At 36.4% G+C, this 22,508-nt stretch overlaps 1 protein-coding gene across 3 annotated transcripts in view; it reads left to right on the plus strand.

The window, feature by feature from the left end:
• The window catches only part of br (broad-complex core protein), a 173,544-nt gene that overhangs the window by 35,274 nt on the left and 115,762 nt on the right, over positions 1 to 22,508 (plus strand). For all 3 annotated transcript variants that reach the window (XM_074100291.1, XM_074100292.1, XM_074100293.1), the window contains exon 2: positions 8,509 to 8,531. The gene's annotated coding sequence lies outside the window, so the exon portion shown is untranslated. The remainder of the gene's footprint in view (positions 1 to 8,508; positions 8,532 to 22,508) is intronic.

The following is a 22,508-nucleotide window of genomic DNA, read 5'->3' on the forward strand; positions in this document are numbered from 1 at the left end:
TTAATTAACATTAAATATCACGTAAGAAACCTATGAAGGTCTGATTTAAATATACCTTAAAAACGTATTCTTCTATTACAATTATGATTGTTTATTTCTCAATAAAAAAAAAACAAGTTTCATTCAAATGCAAAAAACCTTTTTGACTCCAATTTGGCTAATGTCGTAATATTAAATTACGTATCACTGGATTGCATGCGGTAGTATAATAATATAATCTAAATGGTTATCTTCGTACTCAAATTGTGTTTCACAAAGTTAAGTAGCGAAATAGTAAAAATAAATTGCAGACTGTATGAAAGAAAGACTGTACCTAAATAAAAATCCTGTATTTTTTTATACAATAATATGTGTTATCACAATTCAGCTAACTTGGATTTCGAATGAAAGTCTTAATTAGCTTATAATTGACAGCTAGATACCTACTAAATTTTTTATGAATGACATGAATGATGATTTTTCTCGCTTCTCCTATTTATGTTTTTACTGTGTTTTTGTTGTGATGTAGTGTGTTTTTGTTGTCAATAAATGTTGTGAGTTTGAGTTTGAGTTTGAAATTAACAGATAACAAAACAGATTTACAAAGGCGAACTTCGCCTTTAAAGAGACATCTTCCACTTAACCTTAGAGCGTTAGACCTTTGATGAGAATATTTAAAAATTATCTAATGTAAAGTGATAAAAAAACCATTACCATCGTTAACTTTTTTCCCGACTCTACAATAAAAAACAACCTGTGCACACATTCACAAAATTTCTCTCACACATTAACAGCTCGCGTACATCAATTTGACTGCGTGCGTTAACGCAGCGCGACCATGTGGCATATTTGGGTCAATTGCTCAAATAATCACGCATCGCCGGGTGATCGTCTTGTATTTTTTTTTCGAGCCCAAGGCGACGTGTACCATGTCCCCACTACTTTATTTTTAACCCGCTGCGTCGGTTAGTTTAAGAATAGCATAAAATTATATGGTACACATTATTTTGAAAGTTGTTGACTTGGAATTCTTTAAAATACTTTTTATTGGTCCGGTTTTGTTTATCTGTTTTAAATTTAAACGCAAAACGCAAAAGAGAAACAAGCTTAAATTAAATGTCTTAAAAACTTTTACATTAAAAGAGTTACTAAAATGACACTTTGAAAAGCTTTTTTCATTATTTGGGTAGTTAACAGTCCATTTACAGTAAAAATGTCAGGGTTCAAGCAAATTGCAATCATTTTTGTAAGTTATATGAATTGTCTTGTTGCTTGTTCAAAACTATATAAATATCATATCGATGGTCGTCAACACAATTAAAATAAGCATCATCGAACATTAAAAACATGTATGGGTTATGCTTGGAAATGACATTATTTGAAACCTGTATTTTATTAATGTTGTTCCATTTATCTTTTTTTTTTATTTGACTGGATGGCAAACGAGCAAGTGGGTGTCCTGATGGTAAGAGATCACCACCGCCCATAAACATCTGCAACACCAGGGGTATTGTAGATGCGTTGCCAAGAGGCCTAAGATGGGATACCTCAAGTGCCAGTAATTTCACCGGCTGTCTTACTCTCCACGCCGAAACACAACAGTGCCAGCACTGCTGCTTCACGGCAGGATTAGCGAGCAAGATGGTGGTAGCAATCCGGGCGGACCTTGCACAAGGTCCTACCACCTGCAAACTACCTACCTACCTACTTTGTTTGGGATATAAAAATAAAATGCTTGCCATTTCTCTCTAAACCTAGATAATATTATAAGAAAGTCCAGGCTGAAGAAATACTAATAAAAATCCTAATATTACAACAGACATTGTTTTTTTTCTTCACATTTTTATTCATTAATGCGATTAATGATTAAAAATACGATGCTTGTGTGCGTAAAGTCACTTGCACCAATATCTAACATAACAAAACGTAGTTATATCTGATAATATATGACTCTATTTCTAGAGCCAGTAGGACGTGTCAGATATTTTTATACGCTCCGCTGTGACTGATATTAATGCCCAATAGGTGACTACACCTAAACTTTTGATCACACTTGATTGATGGACTGACTCGTAAGTGACAGCAATAGGGCTCCATATGGACCCTTTGGTTACAGAACCTTAAAAACCAACCAGAAAACCAACTACCGGCCATTAAGACATCTCATTTTTTTACTATGCCAATGAGGGCTATCGTTTTTTGTCACACTAGATGGCGCACTGTTGCGTGAGGTTTTTAAGTATGGCTTTCAAAGCCTGTTATTATGGGCGTGAAAACAAAGTTTAGATTAAAATTATACTTATTACACCTTGTTCTGAGAGGAGGCCTGTGCCAGCAGTGTTACATATATATGGGATGATGATGATGATGAATACACCTTAAAACCGTACCATAAAAATATCGAGCATGACACAGTGTTGCATAGTCCCCGTTTTGTTCGGAAAAAAGGGAGGACAAAGGTTTCCGAAAGACAAAACTGTCTCAAAACACAGACATTCATTGCCCCGGAACGCATATTTGCCATAATTAATTTCAGATATTGCAAAATATTCACAAAATTATTCTAATTATAAATAAACCCGCGTAGCTCACCCAGAAACTATGAGATTTGACATTTCGGAGACCTCACGCTACACTAGCGCCTCTAGTGGCGAATTCATACGCGATAGCCCTCATTGAACATAACATTTTGTAATTGTATTTTTACAACCCACAACATTACTTTCAAGATCAATTTATCATTAAAAAAATAAGCATATTTTCTCCACAACCCATGTGAACATGACCTCTCGTTTCTCCTCCAAAAACCAACATAAGCAACATCCAACACATTTCATATAATGAGCTTTATTGTGATGTGTTTTGAGTTTATTTTGAAATGAGTGGGTTAAGGCGTTTAAGTTGTTTTGGTTTTCACTGTCGGTATTTTGACAGGCTGCGCTGGCGCATAAAGGCGAACAGGTTCGTTGATTTTGTGCAATCAATATCGATTCATTACTTGTCTCGTGACGATATTCGATTAAATGGCATTATTAAGATCTTGCTCGCTTTTTGTAGTCGGTGTGAGTACGACATTGTTTTTTTGTTATCGTTAACATTCAGTTTTATTGTTAGTTTATATCGCCATAATGTTAAATATTCGTATTAAAAAAAATTAGGTACAGCCATAAGAAAGTTACCTACATATTCATTAATTTTATCAAGTCCAAAAAAAAATAAAGTTTAGATACCTAACACTTCTATCTACTTAAAATACTCGTACGTTGGTACAAATGGATTTTTAGTAACACAATCATTAAAATTAGACTGATTTAAAAATATGAATAAAAGTAAAACAAAAAAATAACTAAAATAAAATGTATTTCAAACAAGCCAAAAATAAAATAACCAACTTGGAAAAATTGAAAAACTCCCTACATTGTCATTTAAAACTTCAATGTTGTATCTCAAAAACTGCTAAATCGATTTTAAAACTGCATTGAAATCGGTTCGTCCGTTTGAAAGCTACGATATCACAGACAGACAGAAAGACATTGGCAGCAAACTTATAAAATCCCTCTTTTTATGCCGGGTCTTAAAAAAAAGGAAATAACAAAATTACCTATGGGCCTCGCTAGCTAGACGCACATCGCGATTGTCAATTTTTAATGTGTTGTTGCGACATGGCCTGCATTTTTGGGCAATAGAGTACTCTCGCCGGGGACATTGGTAATTGACAATTTAATTTAATTTAATTGCTTTCTAGATTCTACGTTAATAATTAATTGGTATGTCCGTCGATGTGATAGGACAGCTGAGTTGGCTAATGTTAGGTTTTGCATGCGTTTAAATTCAACGCAAGTACAGTCACCAGCATTAATATCTGCCACAGCGGAGCGTGCAAAAATATCTGACACGTCCTTCCGGCCCTAGAAATAGAGTCGTATCAGATATTATGCACGCTTGTTGTGTCAGATATTGGTGCTGGTGACTGTACTTCGCTATTTTCTGTCAGTCTTATTAATTTTAGTGATAAATACCGATTAATTGATAGATCTGTTTTTTTCTTTACAAGATCCCTAATTTTTATTACTATTTAGTGATGTAAAATTACATAATTCTCGCGGGTAACGATAAACGAACCCTACTTAACCCAATGAATATGAAATAGAATTATATAATAATAACATTGTAAAGTTAACTTCTTCAGTTAATTAAAATATATCAAAAGTAACATTATTATGTTATAATTATTTCAAAAGTTGTTATATCTATCGCGCGGCACCCGGTTTTTATATATTATATGCAATCAAATGCCATAAATAATTATATAACGTCCGTCAAGTCGTTCTACAACTACATTTTTTTTTTGTTAACATTCTCTTTATAACTGTAACCCAAATTTGTTCACAACGCGGATCTTAACATATGAATCGAACGCCTAACACATCGTCAAACAATAACCGCTTCAAAGGCTGACCCAAATTTCACCGAATCTGGCACAGCATTAAACAAGATGAACGACGCGAGATGACTAACAGCCGCCGCGATTTATGTGACACATTTTGTAAATTGGTTGAACACAACTGAATTGTTTGAGTGATGTGCAACTCAAATTTGTTTTTAATAACATGGTGCAAGGGACAAGGGAATAAATGGTTTCGGTTCAATAATTTGAATAAGAGCTTTTCTATCCACGTTTTGTACACAAACTTTATAGAGGTAAACTATGTAACACTTAATTTATGTAAGGCTATAATAATTTTGATTGCTCTTATCGGTATGTTTTGATAGCAACAAGAGCCTGTGTGAAGAAATATTTTTTACATATTTTATAGTAAAATTTTAATTATTATCTTATGTTCGTTTATCTCGCATCATTCGTATCAATTACTATTTCATAAAAGGAGTACCCATAAAATGGCGAATAAAAACTATGTAAATGTCTTAATTATACAAATACACATTTTTAAACAATCAACGTGATGTAGGTACAATAAAATTCACAAAACAGAAAAACGCATTCATTAAGCACTTAATTTGTTAATGCAAAATAATAGTGCGTATTTTAACCGCAGTCAAATGTCAATCGCTCCTAAAGTCCTAACGCGTCATCGCGAAACGAAAATTACAAAACGCAACTTTCCAATTTCGAGAAAACGATAATTTTATTTTTTTGCGGGTTGCGTCACTGCCTCGTCCCGCTGTACGCTGCAATGTGACCTCGATATGCACACAGACGCGCGCACTCACACAGCCGCGCGGTTGTGCATATGCACTAATACAAGTACTTTTTCCGCCTGTACAGGCTGTTCTGATTATTTAGTTTTGTTTTTCTTTTCTTTAAAGTTGTTTCTTTATAAAATAAATGCATCAGCTAAAAAGCAACTAAACAATAACTAGATTAATTGAGACGGACGTAATTTTGAAAATATATTTAATGTTAACAAAAATATGACCTCTATGTTTTACGAAGTTTTTTTTTTCGGATCTCAAATGTTTAGTCATTTCGTGTCTATGTTGGCTTTAGTCGTATCATTCATATAAATATTTATAATAGAGCTTATTCTTTGTAAATGGTGTACTGTAGATTTGATAGTAAGTAAGTTACTGGGATCAATTTTTAAACATTTTTATTGATAATTTACAGAAAGTAAAAAAAAACAGAACCTTTCCATATTACACACTATAATGTCATATTTTTTTTAGTAAAATAAAACATTTGGAGCAGCCTGTATCAGCACAAACACATACAAAGCGCGCTCTCATCCAATCAGCTCATAATAAAATGTGGCTTTTTTATCATTATTTACTTTTTTCTATGTACTGGTTAATCTCTATGTATTTAGTACATACATACTCATTGCCTCTTAATAACGATCGGCTGCATTTTGTGCATTTTAAATGAAAGCTCATATTTTAAAAGTGTTTAAAGTTTTTATAATTCCGAGTTTTAGGTTATAAAGCATATTTTGGCCATTGGTTATACTTACGTATGCTAAGCTAATTAGCTCGTTGAAGTGGCAATGGGTAGGCCATATAGCAAGGAGAACAGATGCTGGGGCCGAAAGGTTCACGAATGGAGACCGCGGATCGGCAAGCACAGTCTAGGACGTCCACCAACGAGATGGACGGATGACCTGGTTAAAGTCGCTGGTTCACGGTGGATGCAAGCCGCTTCCAACCGAGGCAACTGGAGGTCTATGAGGGAGGCTTATGTCCAACAGTGGACGTCCTATGGCTGATATGATGATGATGATGATGACTAACGTATTCTATAGATCGGCGATGAAAAAAAACCATAGTATACGCTTTATGTACAGACAAACAACACGCCGCATAAACAATTGGAGCTAGGATTTTTTTTGTAATAATAATTGATAATATTTTTATTTACATATTATCATATTACGGTTTTTTAATAAACACATGTATGTATGTTAAACATGTAGTGTCTTCATATCTTTTTACTATGTCTTTTGTAACGGAAAAACAAAAGCGTCACGATTTCTAATTTTATAATACAGAACACACCATTGTAATTTATCTGTTTATTAAAACCATAAACCTCCTTTCTAGCGCACTCAGGTAAAAACACGAGTGCATGAGAACAAAATTTAAAATTCGAATTAATTCGAACGCATTGTTCCATTTTCCAAAACGCACCCGTAAGTAGAGCGCGAAAGTTGAAAAATATTTAAAAATAGAACGGCAAATCGGCCAATGAATGGAAGCGGGACAAAAAGAAAAGGTCTTTACTCCGCCGCCGGCACAGCGCGCGCTGTGGAGACGCCAAGAAAATGTTAGCACTATAGGAATTTAAAATTTTATTAATCCTTACTTAATATTTTAAACTTTCGTGATTTTCACTCATAGTTAAAATACCACAAACGGGGCTTATCACGCTAAACACACAAGTAATATTTACCTCGACGTTTCGACGACTTTACATTATACAGTGGCCGTGGTCATGAGGAGTATACTTCTAACCACGGGTCGACTCGTAACCATCCAATGATTATTTATCTATGCAAATTATTTAAGTAAGGTATATCTCTATATATACCCGTATTTTCTGTACTGTTTACTATGTGTTGATGTGCAATAAAGAGTTATTGTAATGTCAATGTATTGTATTTATCCTTGGCCTAGTACCCAAACGCAAGCTTTGCTTAGGTCCTGTGATATTAACATTAATTATTTCTATAGCTTATATTTACAAATCAAAAACACCAGCGTGCTCTCAAACATGATTCTCCTTAGGACGCTCTTACGATAAGTTTTTTAATGAATTCCTTTATCAAGCAATGCGATGTCACTAAGTATGACTTTTTCTGTGAAAGCTGAGGGTTTCATAGTTAAGATTCATTTGGTTGGATTGTACAGTCGAACTAACTTAATCATGGGTGCAACCTTTCTGCTACTAATGTCATGTTGACATCCCATACTTTTGTCAAGAAAAACATAGTTTAAAAATACAAACTGAAATATAGATTCACAGAAAAACCAGAAAAATAAGACCAACACCGGGAATCGAACCCAGGTCCTTGGTATTCCGTACCGCGTGCTATACCGCTACACCACTGTTGGTCAACGGAACAGACATGAATTTCCCCTATGCACCACATATCTTAGCTTGTTTGTTTCTTATTTAGCTACTTAAGCAGTGACGCTAGCAACATCTATACCGTAGCCCTCATCGAGAAACTTTCGGCATTCCATTGGAACTAACCGCTCACCCGGACAAGAGATGTCGTTATCAAGCAATCAAATTAAGATTGGTTTTTTGGAATCTTTTTGTATTTTTTTATTTCAATTCCAAATACAAAATTTTGTATTTTCAATTTAGGTTTTACAGGATGACCGTAAAAGTAAAAATTTGGAATTGAAATAAAAAATACAAAAAGATTCCAAAAACCAATCTTAAAAACGGTTCCACCCTAGTATATGAATTAGTTTGGTCGACTGTTGCACTTATACCTACCACGGTGTTTTTTCTTGGCCATCGAACTTTAGGTGCTATCAATAATGCTAATTTATATCCTTCTTCTTCTTCTTCTTCAGCGCGTTTTCGCCCACCGTTGGGCATACGTCTCTCCAACCTTTCTCCATCCAGATCGACTATCTGTCTCTCTCTTCCAGACCGGTCCTGGTGTCTGCTAATTCCTGCGTTGTCTGCGGTGCTGGTCTGCTAATTAATATGCACTGTAAAATAAAATATTATCTGAATTAAACTTAATTAATCAGCGCCTAAAGACACTCCTAGACGTCGTAATTCTTCAAATAACAGTTTAAAAACCTTTTATTTTCGTTCATAACTTAAATTCTATTTTCAATTCACGTTGTAAATCTACACCTACGTTAAATTTAACAACAACAAGGCTTAAATCAAAGTAAGTGCAAATAATTCTACGGAAAAACCGAAGAAGAGAAAAAGAGTGACATTTAAGACGCATTTAGACGTGGCAGTTATTTCTAACTTAAAAAAAGCACAATAAAATTTGTCATATATTTTATTAAAACTGAAGAGGCATTCGTTTTCTGTTTCAGATGAATACACCGACACAGCACAGGTGAGTGAATGACTGAATGGAAACTAATAACACTTTTGAATCGACATTTTTCCGGCAACACATGTCCAAAAAACGAAAAAAAAAACGCCGTCGGCGCGCGTGCTGTTTGAAAATAGAACTCTCGCTCTCGACGGCCGTTCGCCATTTCTTTTTTCCCAGCACGATAGGAATAGTGACGTATTTTTTTCCAGCCACTCTCGATTTCACTAGTTGCTCGTAAAAAGCAAATAAAGATCGGTGAAAAAATACCGGCGGATTTTTCAACGGGCCCGTTTGTGGGTTATTCCATTTTTTTATTTTTTTTTTCATAGCGGCCAGTCACTATTTTTTACTGGGGTCGTATGTTGATTGCTGTTAACGCACCACTCAAATTCCATTGACCTTTTTAATCCATTGAAAAACGATATTCAGCTACAATTTTTTTCTTGAAATGTAATGTGTGATTTTATCAATAAAAAAAACATTTTGCTTCGAATCTAAAGCAATGAGGGCTATCGCGAATGACTTCGCCACTAGAGGCGCTAGTGTAGCGTGGTTTATTTATAATTAGAATAATTGTGTGAATATTTTGCAATATCTGAAATTAATTATGGCAAATATGCGTTCCGGGGCAATGAATGTCTGTGTTTTGAGACAGTTTTGTCTTTCGGAAACCTTTGTCCTCCCTTTTTTCCGAACAAAACGGGGACTATGCAACACTGTGGCATGCTCGATATTTTTATGGTACGGTAATAAGGTGTATTAAATATGATTTTAATCTAAAACTTTGTTTTCACGCCCGTAATAACAGACTTTGAAAGCTATACTTAAAAACCTCACGCAACAGTGCGCCATCTAGTGAGACAAAAAACGATAGCCCTCATAGAGTTTGTTATATTAAATTTAACGTAATAGTATGAGCTCCTGCTGTTAGCGCTGTTATATTATTATTTGATTTGTTGACAATGGTAACAATTAAAATCGAAAATACTCGTACCTATATCAATCACTTTCGGGTTGAAACAGGAGCTAGACCTACTGAGTGTGGTTTGATCTATGGCCTCTTAGGTAGAGGATCGTGGGTTTGAACCCGGATTCGCGTGATAGAGTTTTCCGAAAAACATGTGCAAAATTACATTCGAAATTTACCAAGAGCTTTATTATGCAAAAAATCGTGAAGAAATCTGCACAAACCTGCTAAGTTCAATTGAGCTTTAATTCAATGGCGTGTGTGAATTAAGTTCCCGATCCGCGTTGAGTCCGCGTGGGACGTATATAGATTGTGATGATGATTATAACTGAGAGTGAAATGTACGTATCAAAAAAATTTCAATCCAATAAGTACTAGGACCTTGTGCAAGGTCCGCCCGGATTGCTACCACCATCTTGCTCGCTAACCCTGCCATGAAGCAGCAGTGCTTGCACTGTTGTGTTTCGGCGTGGAGAGTAAGACAGCCGGTGCAATTACTGGCACTTGAGGTATCCCATCTTAGGCTTCTAGGTCGGCAACGCATCTGCAATACCCCTGGTGTTGCAGATGTTTATGGGCGGTGTTGATCTCTTACCATCAGGAGACCCACTTGCTCGTTTGCCATCCAGATGAATAAAAAAATCTAGGACTGACATAAGTCAATCTTAGAAATATTCTGAGCTCCAAATTTTATTATCAATAGAGAAGAATAACAGCAAATTAATTGCAATATAAATCACCCAAGATCCTTCTAATACTTCAAATGCAAGTAAATACTTTCATATCATACATAACATATCAAACTATAAAAAGGTTAACAAAAACTCTCTTACCCTTCGATCTACATCTTGCAACCTCATAATTTATGCTTTTCAGAAGTTTAAGTTCTAAATACAAAATTTGTAGCCATTCAGTTCAAAAGTATTGTTTTACCTGGAAATATCATTCCTGACATGTCAGTACACTCACACGTCAATTTAATACCTAAAAATGAAATTAGAATTCCTAGTTGTCAGCCTTACCTAGCTATTGTAGGATTTGTAGGCTTGTGCTGAGAAAGTAATTATTTACATCCTAACATTAATCGAATCCTGCATCTCTAGACATAATCGTAAGTCTTTGATAATTGTAAAAAGCAGCGATACATACTTACATTTTTATATATTTCTTTCTTTATTTAAGAATAAAAAATGACAGCATTATATCGTATAGTTATGTACAAACAACATAAAAAAGACATATATTACAAACAAATGCTATAATGTTAAACAAACTGTTGCTGTATTATTCATTGCTATAGGTGCCTTCTACCTTCTATAGACCTCAAACTAGACATCTTTATATACCTCATCATCTTCTTTTCTTGTTGCATCGCGACAAGCCCAAAACATTCTACTAATACATTCTTATAAGGAACTAACGTCCCGACGATTTTTTCTCCAACATCTCCATGTAGGCAATTACGTCTAAATCTAAGCGCCTCCATCCGCAGCAGATCAATACTCATTCTCCCGCTTGCACTAAAACACCACTAAAAACACCCCATTCCCATAACCCTCCGAAAGTTGGTAAAAAAACGCGACCGGATTCATAAACTGGCATCTGCATAGCCTAAGCATCACGTAATCCTACCCACACTTGTCGAATAAAATACAAACACACTAACACAAATAATAAAGTACAGCAGTAATATAAAACTAAGAAACATCAACATCTTGCCCCCTGCCACCCTCCCCCCTTAGGGGGTAATTTCTCCCTGAACTTACTAAAATACTAAAAACGGAGATACAGAGGGGTGAACTCCCCTCGTTTTCTTATGCAAGATCCTTATATTTTAACCTAAAATGTTCCCGCTAGAGATTCTGGGCACACACTTTTAAATTATGTAATTCTGTTATGTATTTGTCTTTTGAGCTTTCTGTTTCAGGCCAATATGACGTGGGGATATTAGATGATTCATATGATACTTTGATAATTTATGATATTGTCGTTTTTTGTATGCATTATAAGTAGTAGTGACATACATGTCGTTGATTTATGAATAAGGTAGACGTCCGAATGTTGATCACTCTCCCTGTAATTGCCACTTTTACCTATACGCCATTTGCAATAGAAATGACAGCAGAGTATCATCTAATAGCACAGGCATTAGCTCGTCCAACACTACGATAAGCTAAATAATCTAACGAAGATTACATGTAAACCAATTATACTTACTGACTAGCTGGTATGTGGACTATGTTGTATAAGAGCACCTGTGCAAAATTTCATGCCAAAATCTTCACATCTCACTTGAGAATATTAGACTAAAAGTAGCCTGTGCTATTCCTGAAATCCCCCTTTCATACCAAATTTCATTCAACTCCACGTAAATGTTACAACGTAAAAATAAAATAATAAAAAACACAAATTTTAGTATTTTTTTTTAATCGATCAACCTATTTCGTTCGATACCCTTAGAACTTAACATCACGTCTGTCTAAATTATTTATTGAATCAGGCTTTACTTTGTCCATATCAATGAACTAAAATAATTTCCTTGCTCACCCGCGAGCTTACGATAGCTAAGCTTATGCAAAATATGCGTGTTCATGCAGTTCCACCACCTGAGCAAGGAAATTCTTTTAGTTCATTGTTTAAATTATTCTTAAAACTTCACACATCACAGCGGCCGTGGTCACATTTAGACTTAGGCACTATAGGTTTAATCGTGAATATTCCTAAGTGATATTATTTATGAGTAAAAATCGCGCAAGTCCTTACAATTCCCGATCTAGTAATCCTCGCAACATCCCACATGCCCTTATGCCCACTTACCGACTGACCCACATTGTGGAACGCACCCTCATGGACAACCGGACATAAGACGATGGGGCGTCTAGCTTATGCTATATTATTTATTGGCCTATAGGGAGAAATACCCTTCGGCATTTTCTACTGGGACGTTTCTAGATCAATCGTTGACACTCATTTAATTTGCGTGGGTGTTTAGGTACAAATGTACTCAAAATGAGTAGTAAAAATAGTTAAAGATTGATCGTATTTTTGCTACATCGATCTACGTCGATTTCGTGAACACTTTTTTGGCGGATAGGGGCGGATAGTTTAGAGATAGGTATTAATAGGGTTACGTTTATAACCCTTCGAGTAGGAAACCCTAAAAATAATCTAGTTTTCCTATACCGCGAGTATTTCGAAAACTAACACTCATACAAAGTGCCTAGAGATATATTTTATCCCTAGACTGTTTTGGCAGACGTGAGCTTGCCTTCGGAATCCAAAAGTTTAATGGTTACTTGACCTGAAATGTAAATTTCAGAATTAATTTATTATTATTATAATTATTTATTTTTTTAATTTATGACAGTGGAAGCAGTCTACACTTCCACTGAACGTAGATTATAGTTAGAGTTTAGTTTTGTAACTAAGGGACCCCATACATCCCTGTATTATTATTATTATTTTTTGTATTTTCTTTTATTTCATTGTATACTGTAGTTTTTAAGTATTTTATTTGTAATTATTTTATGTTGAAAAAATGACTTTCTGCCATATTTACTGAATAAATGATTTTGTTTTTTTTTTTTTTAGGCCAATTAAATATAGGCATACTAGCTTTTGCCCGCGGCTTCGCCCTCGTGGGATTCCGGTTGTCGTGCGCTGTTCCCTTAGGAACTGTGCATTTTTTCGGGATAAAAGTAGCCTATGTCACTTTCTCGCCCATAAACTATCTCCATACCAAAAACCACTTCAATCCGGCGCTCCGTTTGGACGTGAAAGACGGACAAACATACAAACACACACTTTCGCGTTTATAATATTAGTATGGGTTACTATTGAATCAACACATCTTAGTCTAGGACTAATGAGTATCCCAAGACTTTTTTGATGTGAGTATTTTTATGTTTTTAAAGCACCTCTATGATACTCGCAAGTTTTTTTTAATCTTTCGATTCTCAATTTAAAAACAAAAAAATTACGAACCCCATTTCACTTTTAACTCCACGCCCTTCTTCAATGTTCCGTTTACCTCCACAATAGTCAGAAAGCGAGTCGAAAACTAATCTTAAGCAACCCCTCAAGTATTCATACATTAATTTCCGCACGCACACACGCACGCATACGTCTATGTCTAAGCTTGACAGGGGGAGTCATTTCGTTTGCTCGAGAAATTTAGGAGTTCTTGAGAATAATTTTTACTGACTTCTGAAAGAAGAAAGAAGAAAGAAAGAAAATACATTTATTCGGAAAAGTAACAAAGAAACTTGAACGATTACATAAATAAATAACACAGACAAGGAAAGCAGTTACCATTCACGAAACGGACCCACCTCAGCATAATGCCGGCTCAGGAGCTAGCGCTGGTCTTCCGGTGGGACCGTGAGGCCGTCACTGCAAGCTGCGCGCACGACCGGACCGTTTAAAGTCAGCGCTACCAACACAAGCATGTCATGTGCATGACATTGACAACTGACACGGCCAACCATACGCTCAGCAAGCAAGACGAAAAACAACAAACAATAACAATTTTCAATTATAATATACAATATGTAGCAATATTAATCGAATAGTGTGAAAAAATGGTTAAAGTGATATTTTTTATAAGGATTAGAACCTACAAATAGTTTCAAGCAACAGTTGCAGTTTGCCTACTTTTAAAAAACCTAAAGTCGCTACATTCTTAAGGTCTCTATCCACTACACCGTATCATACCATCACCGTTATAGGAACGTGTCAGGCTAAAATATATTCTTTGTATTGAAAAGTGTGAGACTATAAAAAAAATTTAGGTACGACGAGCGAGCGAAGCGATCGTGCCGCGGCAACGGCTGGCGAAGTTCCAGAACCGATATGGCGGCGTTTCATGATATGCCTACGAATTTTATGATCTTCCTAAACGTCACTAGGCAAATCGTAAACGGTGAGTTTTGAACGATATGGCGGATGTCCCTTAGCCAATTCATGAAATGGCGCGATTTCACAATATGCCTAGGAATTTCGTGATCTGGCGGATTTTAAGAACGGCCGCCGGCATAATTTATATCTCGTAGAAAATAAATATAAATAAATAAATAAATATCATGGGACACTTGACACCAATTGACCTAGTCCCAAACTAAGCAAAGCTTGTACTATACTATGGACACTAGGTAACGGATAAACATACTTATCTAGATAAATATATACTTAAATACATATTAAACACCCAAGACCCGAGAACAAACATTCGTATTATTCATACAAATATCTGCCCCAACCGGGATTCGAACCCGGGACCTTAAGCTTCGCAGTCAGGTTCTCTAACCACTTGGTCCGGTCCGGTCGGTCTTGGTCAAATATTTCCAACGTAATTGGATTGCCGTTGAATTAGAACTGACGTCAGTGCACGTTGTACGTCGGTTCAACACGTGGCGTGTACGTGTATTTCAAGCAAAACGTGTATGAAAGCGACTATTTGAAACAATACTGTGCATGTGTTGTTGACGTGTTTATGTTTTGTTAGGTCAGGTCAAAGCCATAGTATTTTTTTTATTTAGCCATTGCGTCATCAACGAAATCTAAGATAAAAAAATATCATTCCGGCTAGTTGGTTGAATTTCCGGTTATTTAGTTGTTATGGTGCCTCTGAGGTTTAAAACCACAAGAAATGCTGTTAAAAACCCTATCCGGAAATCTTTAAGTACTTACATTATTTCACAAGCCTAACATCTGCGGGGGTAAGATTTTTGACGAAGTTTTCACCGTATCGCAATCATCATCTTACACGCTAAGGGCACCAAGCAGCAGTGCAGACAGCCGGTAAATTTACTGGTGTTCATATATTAATCCTAGCTCTCTAGATCGGCAACCTTTCTGCAATCCTCTGGAGTTGCGGGCGTCCATTAGTGCCGGTGTTAACTCATAAGCAGGTGACACGTATAGTCTTTTCCATCCAATTTTATTAATTGAAAGTCGTCAAAAGTGTGTACGGACCAATCAGTACTCGTACAAGTACCCTTTATTATTGAGCCACTGTGGAACTCGGTCACATTATCAATTCCAGTCTTTGAACATGAAAAATTTATAAATAAATCTAAGGGCTACAAACTAGCCCTAAACTTGTCGAGCTAAACTCGATTTAAGACATGAATAACCTGGGTTTATTCCACTACTAGCCTGTGGCCACGACTTGTCTCTGCGTAGAATTCGTTTATCGCTATCCTGCGGGAAAAATGCAATTTTCAGGGATAAAAACTATCTCATGTACTTTCCCAAGACTCAAACTAAACCTAAATCGGTTCAGCGGTTTAGACGTGATGAAGTTACATACAAACAGACTTAATTAGAACAGTGGGATCGGGGATAACACCTCCAGGCAACTAGCAACGCGTATGTTCACCGACATTTTCCTTACTACGACAATATTCCATCTCAACAACAAACAAATTACCCAATGACGAAAAATCTTATCAAATTGTTCTCGAAACATTCTCAGGTAACGCTCCTGCGACTCCTTCGCAAAAAAACAGCGAAACACTTCTCCAAAAACGTGCCCCAACGCAACATAGAACACATTAAAACAAGCACGTATGTAAAACCGGGGTGGGACATCAAAAACTCTAATCAACCCCCCACATTAAGCCGGAAAACTTTCAAGCACCCCCCCATCAATATTCTTACCAGAATATAATCAATTCTTAGAGAAAGAAACAGTCTCAGTGTGTATTGATAAATGAGAACTCCCTTCATATTTCCGCGTCCCCCCTCCCTCGTGGGGGTGGCCCCCACCCGCTCGTCTTAGGAACGTGCAAGATAGTAGGCAGGGCTGGCAGGCTAATGAACTTTTAAGTTTTTAGGGTGATATTAAAAGGGATGTCGGTAGTTGGGTCTAAGATGCTGCGGAAAAATCAATAGTTTGTTATTGCGTCCAAACCTTTTGGTTGGTTGTTGGGAGTATTTAAATGGAGAACGAAATTGATTGTGCGGTTGAAAAATAAAAAGTGCAGAATTTTGATTATTTTTGAATAGTTTTAAAGGCAATTTGTGATTGATGAACTCTTGTATAATTATGTATTTAAAATGTACTATAACTTCACAAACTTGCTAACTATTTTTTTCCTTTAAATTAAGTAATAATTTCAATTAAAAAAAAAATTGTGTCATCTTCTAAATATTCAAGAAGCGGCAGGTAGGTACGCAAAAAGTTAGTTTTTCTGGTATGTCAATTATGTGCACCAAATCCATACTAATATTATAAAAACGAAAGTGTGTGTGTGTTTGCATGTCTGTGTGTCACGTCGAAACGGAGCGACGGCTCGACGTGATTTTTGGCATAGAAATTGTTTATGGGCCAGTGACATAGGCTACTTTTTATCTCGGAAAAATGCACAGTTCTCGAGGGAACAGCGTGCGATAACCGAATTCCACGCGAGCGAAGCCGCGGGCAACTTGCCCTCTTACAAGCACTCTTGTTCTGAGAGGAGGCCTGTGCCCAGCAGTGGGACGTATATAGGCTGGGATGATGAAGCCGCGGGCAAAAGCTAGTTAGAAATTAAATAGTCAATAGAATTAATTTATATAAATCTACCAGTCTAATAAGACAATCCTTCTATAAATTACCAAAAACTCTAGACTCGTGATGACGTAATACATTTGCATAGCCCTGCTACGCTGTAGCGGGCCTACGCTGCGTAGCCGCTACGGCGTAGGCGCTAGTGCCGCCCCCCCACAACTTTTTACTAAGAACCACGCAAAATGAGTGGATAAAACATAGGTAGCTTCACTCAATTCAAATTATATTCATTATGTTATGACGTGTCATATTGTAGCTTGGACATTTTAGAGCTATGAATGCTGGCGTCTTATGTTAGGTGTTTTGAGCCTGCTTGGCCATTCATGGATAGATTTGATGTAAGAGATAAATGTAGGTAATGATTTTTTTCAATCTGTTATACTTCATGTGAGTTTTTGCAAAGTTTTTGCGAATAGTGAATAAATGTTTTTTTCTTTCTTTCTTTTTAATGCTGTCTCTGTTTATTCGAACAAAATAAACAGAGAGAGAGCAATACTGAATCTGTCACATAGTAACTTCCTCCTTTTTTGAAGTCGGTTAAAAAGATCAAGAGGTGAAATAGACTCTTCGTAATTCAAGAGACTCAGACATTATTTGGATATATAAATTAAGAAACGTGATTCATTAAGTAGCCGACTTATTTCAGTGCAAAAAAGTGTATTTCCTAAAAATCCTGTTTTTCGCCTTAACGTTAAAACGGCTCAACGAATTTGGATAAAATTTGGTAGGAAGATAGCTGGATAACTATGACAACTATAGGCTACTTTTTATTAAGATTGGTTTTTTGGAATCTTTTTGTATTTTTTATTTCAATTCCAAATTTTTACTTTTACGGTCATCCCGTAAAACCTAAATTGAAAATACAAACTGGAAATATAGATGCACAGAAAAACCAGAAAAATAAGACCAGCACTGGGAATCAAACCCAGGTCGTGGCTACTTTTTATCGCAATATTCAGTGGATCAGATTCACTTGCGGCATTTAATGCTTACGAACAAAAAAGTCTGTATTAAAATTTTTATTTTTAATACAAGCTTTTTTTATTGATTGTATCTTTTCTGACTGTATCTATGCAAAATGAATTTACTAGATTTGAATCAACTAAAACAACAACAGGGCAAGTTAAGCAAAAGCTTCTAAACAGTTTGATAACTAGTTAATTACAATTTTTTTTTCAATAACCCACACTTTTTAAAATCATTGCACTAGGCTAAGAGTTGCAGAGGAATATAATAGAATTCAAATCAAGTGGAAGCATGACTCGCGCAGCGAAGGGTTTTTACAATTTTTTGTAGGTATATCTATAAATATCCAGTTTTAGTAGAGCCCTTTTTTGAAGCAAAATATATGTAGTGTGGGATCGTTTCACATTGTTGCTGACATAGACAGACCGACATAAAATAAGATTTACGGACTTTTGTTATTGGTTATACTCTAATAGATACCGTCATATCAAATTTCAAGTTTCTAGGACAACCGGAAGTATCCAAAAAAATTTGCCATTTGTGTGGACGCACTATTTACTAACTATATTTGTATCTTTTGATTAGCAGTTTGATATTTTCGCTGCTTCAAGCGATAGCAGACTTGAGTACCTATTTAATACTAATTTCAGATTGATTCCTCCACGCGTTCCTCAGAAAAAGGTTCTTGACAAACTGACAGACGGACAACAAAGTGATCCTATAAGCGCTCCGTTTTTTGTCATTCAAGATACGGAACCCTAAAAATAGAAACAGCATGTCAAATTATTAAGCTACCACGACTCTGTCAAACAAACTCAATAAGTCTAAAACTCCAAATTTGCTTCCACTGCGTCCGGAATCGAACCCGCGTCCTACCGCCTCAGAGCCGCTGCGCCGCCGCTCCCTCTCGCTCTTATTTTAAACAACTACCGCCTTTTATAATACATCCCGTTTCGCGACTAAATATCAGCGAATGTAGCGGTGTAGCGCGACCAAACTGTCTTGATAGTTGGTTTCATTTAAAATTTGAAATCGTGATTGAACCAGGAAATCGGAGGGCGAGAATGTAAACCGTGATTAGATAACCTTTCACCATTTCCTCATTCATCATCTTCATCATCATCTTAGCCGTTGGACGTCCACTGTTGGACATAGGCCTCCCCCATAGACCTCTAGTTGCTTCGGTTGGCCTGCATCCACCGAGAACCCGCGGCTTTAACCAGGTCATCCGTCCATCTTGTTGGTGGACGTCCTACGCTGCGCTTGCCGATCCGCGGCCTCCATTCCAGAACTTTTCGGCCCCAACGGCCATCCGCCGTTGCAAATCCATACGTCAAAAAACTTGCCCTTAAAATAATGTTTATAAAGTTCACTCAGCAGAGTTTTTTCAAAAGTAGTGAAAATTTGCCTTTTCGTTATGTCTAATTTAGTTAACCGTGTATAATTAAATATTATTATGACTTATTTCATAATAATTTATTTAATCAGGCGTTACTTTAAGGAGGACTTAACTTTATTTATTGAATTTGTACAATATTAACATTGGGTCATATGTAATGTTTTGCAGGTGGTAGGACTTTGTGCAAGGTCCGCCCGGATTGCTACCACCATCTTGCTCGCTAATCCTGCCGTGAAGGAGCAGTGTGTTTCGGCGTGGAGAGTAAGACAGCCGGTGAAATTACTGGCACGTGAGGTATCCCATCTTAGGCCTCTAGGTTGGCAACGCGTCTGCAATACCCCTGGTGTTGCAGATGTTTATGGGCGGTGGTGATCTCTTACCATCAGAAGAATAAAATAAAAAATATTTTTTTTTAGGTACTATTATGATTACGGATTTTGTCTGAATTAAATTAGCATTTTTTTGCCTAAAGTACCATTTTTTCAGCAACATTGCCAAATATGAAGTAATTTTTTGTCAACAATTTTTTTTATTCTCACGGCATTATACAGCCGTGATATTTTTGTCTTGACAAAAACGTACTTTAATACTCACGACCTAACACAAAAGTTATTTTAAACTCTGTATCTGCAAATATCTGCATGTGCCAAAACCTCTAACTCTTAAGGATTTTGCGCTATCACATACCCAATTGACAGCTGTATATGTCACATACCACCACACTAGTTGAACATAAACACGCCGCCGCCCAGCCAATTAAGCCTTATCAAAGTGCAATTAAAATCAAAGCGAATCACTTAACACGTTCATTAACATAACCCAAATAATGAGCAAAACTAAACTCGGAAACGGAGCGAAGTGCCAAGACACCTCCCGCGCCCTACTTCCGCGTGCCGTATTTACAAGTATTGTAAGTATAGAATTATATATTTTATAACGCCTCCCCACCCCCGCGAACTAAGTCTTTGCGCATCTTTCTATCCCCACCTTTTTGCCTTCTTCTTTTAAAACCACCCATCGTATGAACCCCTTTCCCCTCATTCGACTAATTTTGGGGTACAACTGAAGAATTATTTCTTACAAACGCACCGGCAAACGAATACCAACCTAAAGTTACTACAGTTAAGCCCCAGTTTAAGTCTGGCCACCCACACAGTCTTGGGACTGTATCTTTTCACTTCGGAAACTAATTCCGAATTAGAAAATGGCAGCAAGTGCGTTCGCGCGAAAACGTGAAATGAGCTCAACGCACGCGGAGTAAGGTCCAGTTTCGTTGTGATGAGGAAGTAAAATTAGAACCGTTTCATCAAAAATATGAAATTAAAATCTTCATACTAGCGAAAGAAGTTTTAGCATCTTTGTTTTAGAGTGAGAGGGGCGATGCTGCGCTTAGTCTCGCTCTGGCAGGGGGGGAGGTGGGGGCAAGAGATGGGTAGTTTGGAGTAAAAAGCCGTTTCTTGATCAATGCGAGGCGCATTTGGAATTAATCATAACCGGGTATTTTCGTCTATGCAGGGGGAGGGGGGCATCGGGAATTCGTATTCTAAATGAAAATACAGCTCTTCCTGTTTACATTTTGTAATAAATTGTTTTACCCCGATGTTTGTGTGACTGGAGAGAATCGAATTTATTATTTAGGCTGAGGCAGCAGCGCTGAAAAATAACGTTTTGAATTATCGAAGGAAGCCGGCATTAGTATCTTCTGAGTAATTTGAACTTTCAGGTGATTTGCTATTTTACATTGCCAGGCGAACTTAATCTACGTTGGCTTGCTCACAGGTTCATACTCGTTATAAAGATTGGTACGATACTCAGGTAAAGCTCTAGTATTAACAATTATCTAATTTCATATAGCACTTTTGTTTATAGCATAGAATCTAGTTGGGTTCAGAATTAACATATTTTGTTAATCATAATAAAAATATGCTGTATCCGTCCATAATTAGTTAATGATTCCAATGTGATTCCATCAAAAACAATGGCTATTTCAGCAACTTTAATACATATATTTTCATTATATTTCCCTAAAACTTATGTTAACGCTTTAAGTTTCTCTTAGGTACAGTCGAGCAAATTGATCATGTACCAGTGTAGAACCTTTTAATAATCAATTTGACTATGATTTTCTCGACAAAATTGATCGACTGTACGTTAAATTACATCAAGGCTCTTAATTTTTTGACATATAAGATAACTTAAACTATTCCCTGTTTTATGTAAAATTAATACTATAATTCGACTTCAAGGCCCCAACTCCGTCTGGCAATCTTGCTAGTCGAGTTGCATAATGCCTATAACACCAGCGCCTGTAAGAAATAAGGAGACGCGCGCGGCGCTGCGATTTATTGCTATATTGCAAGCGGCAGGCGCTTGAGGCATGCGTACTTGACTTGTTAATCATACTAAGCTAGTAGTATCTTAGTACTAATGAAATAATGTTGTTTCCGTTTGAATAGTGTTGTTGTATTAGGTTTTGTTATGGTGTTGGTATTTTGGTAGTATTGTTAATGTTTTTATTTTTGTGTACCTACCTACCTATTATATTTGAGCTTTTGAGGGAGAAACGAGCTGTAAGCAATCATGAGATTGAAAAGATGCGTAGATCGATTATGGTTGTGAATTGTTTTAAAAAGAACAACTCTATGTTTATAATTATAAACCAATAAACACATTATATAATAACTAACTCTTATTCTGAGACGATGCCTATACTCAGACGTGGGAGGAGACTGGGACGATGATTATGTTGATTCATAACTAGCTTTTGTCTGCGATTTCGTCTGCGAAGAAGTATTTTATTGTTATCCCGTAGGAAGTATGCAAATTTTCGCAGTAAAAACCATCCTTCCCAGGTTCTCAAATTATTTCCATACCGAATTTCATCTAAATCTGTTCAGTGGTTTTACGCGTGAAGGGGTAACAGACAGATAGACAGAGTAACTTTCTCATTTATAATTTTATAGGTGTACGGATTGTAAAATAAAGTTTTCCTCAATAAACAAAAATGTACAATCTCTTCAGTCACACAAAAAAGGAAATAATTATAAAAAACATTCGCACCTATGCGACAAAACTGTGCTATCTCCAAAGTTGCGCTGTTACTATGTCACA

The sequence above is a fragment of the Choristoneura fumiferana genome, chromosome 17 (genome assembly GCF_025370935.1).
Source record: "Choristoneura fumiferana chromosome 17, NRCan_CFum_1, whole genome shotgun sequence".
NCBI classification, from domain to species: Eukaryota; Metazoa; Arthropoda; class Insecta; order Lepidoptera; family Tortricidae; genus Choristoneura; species Choristoneura fumiferana.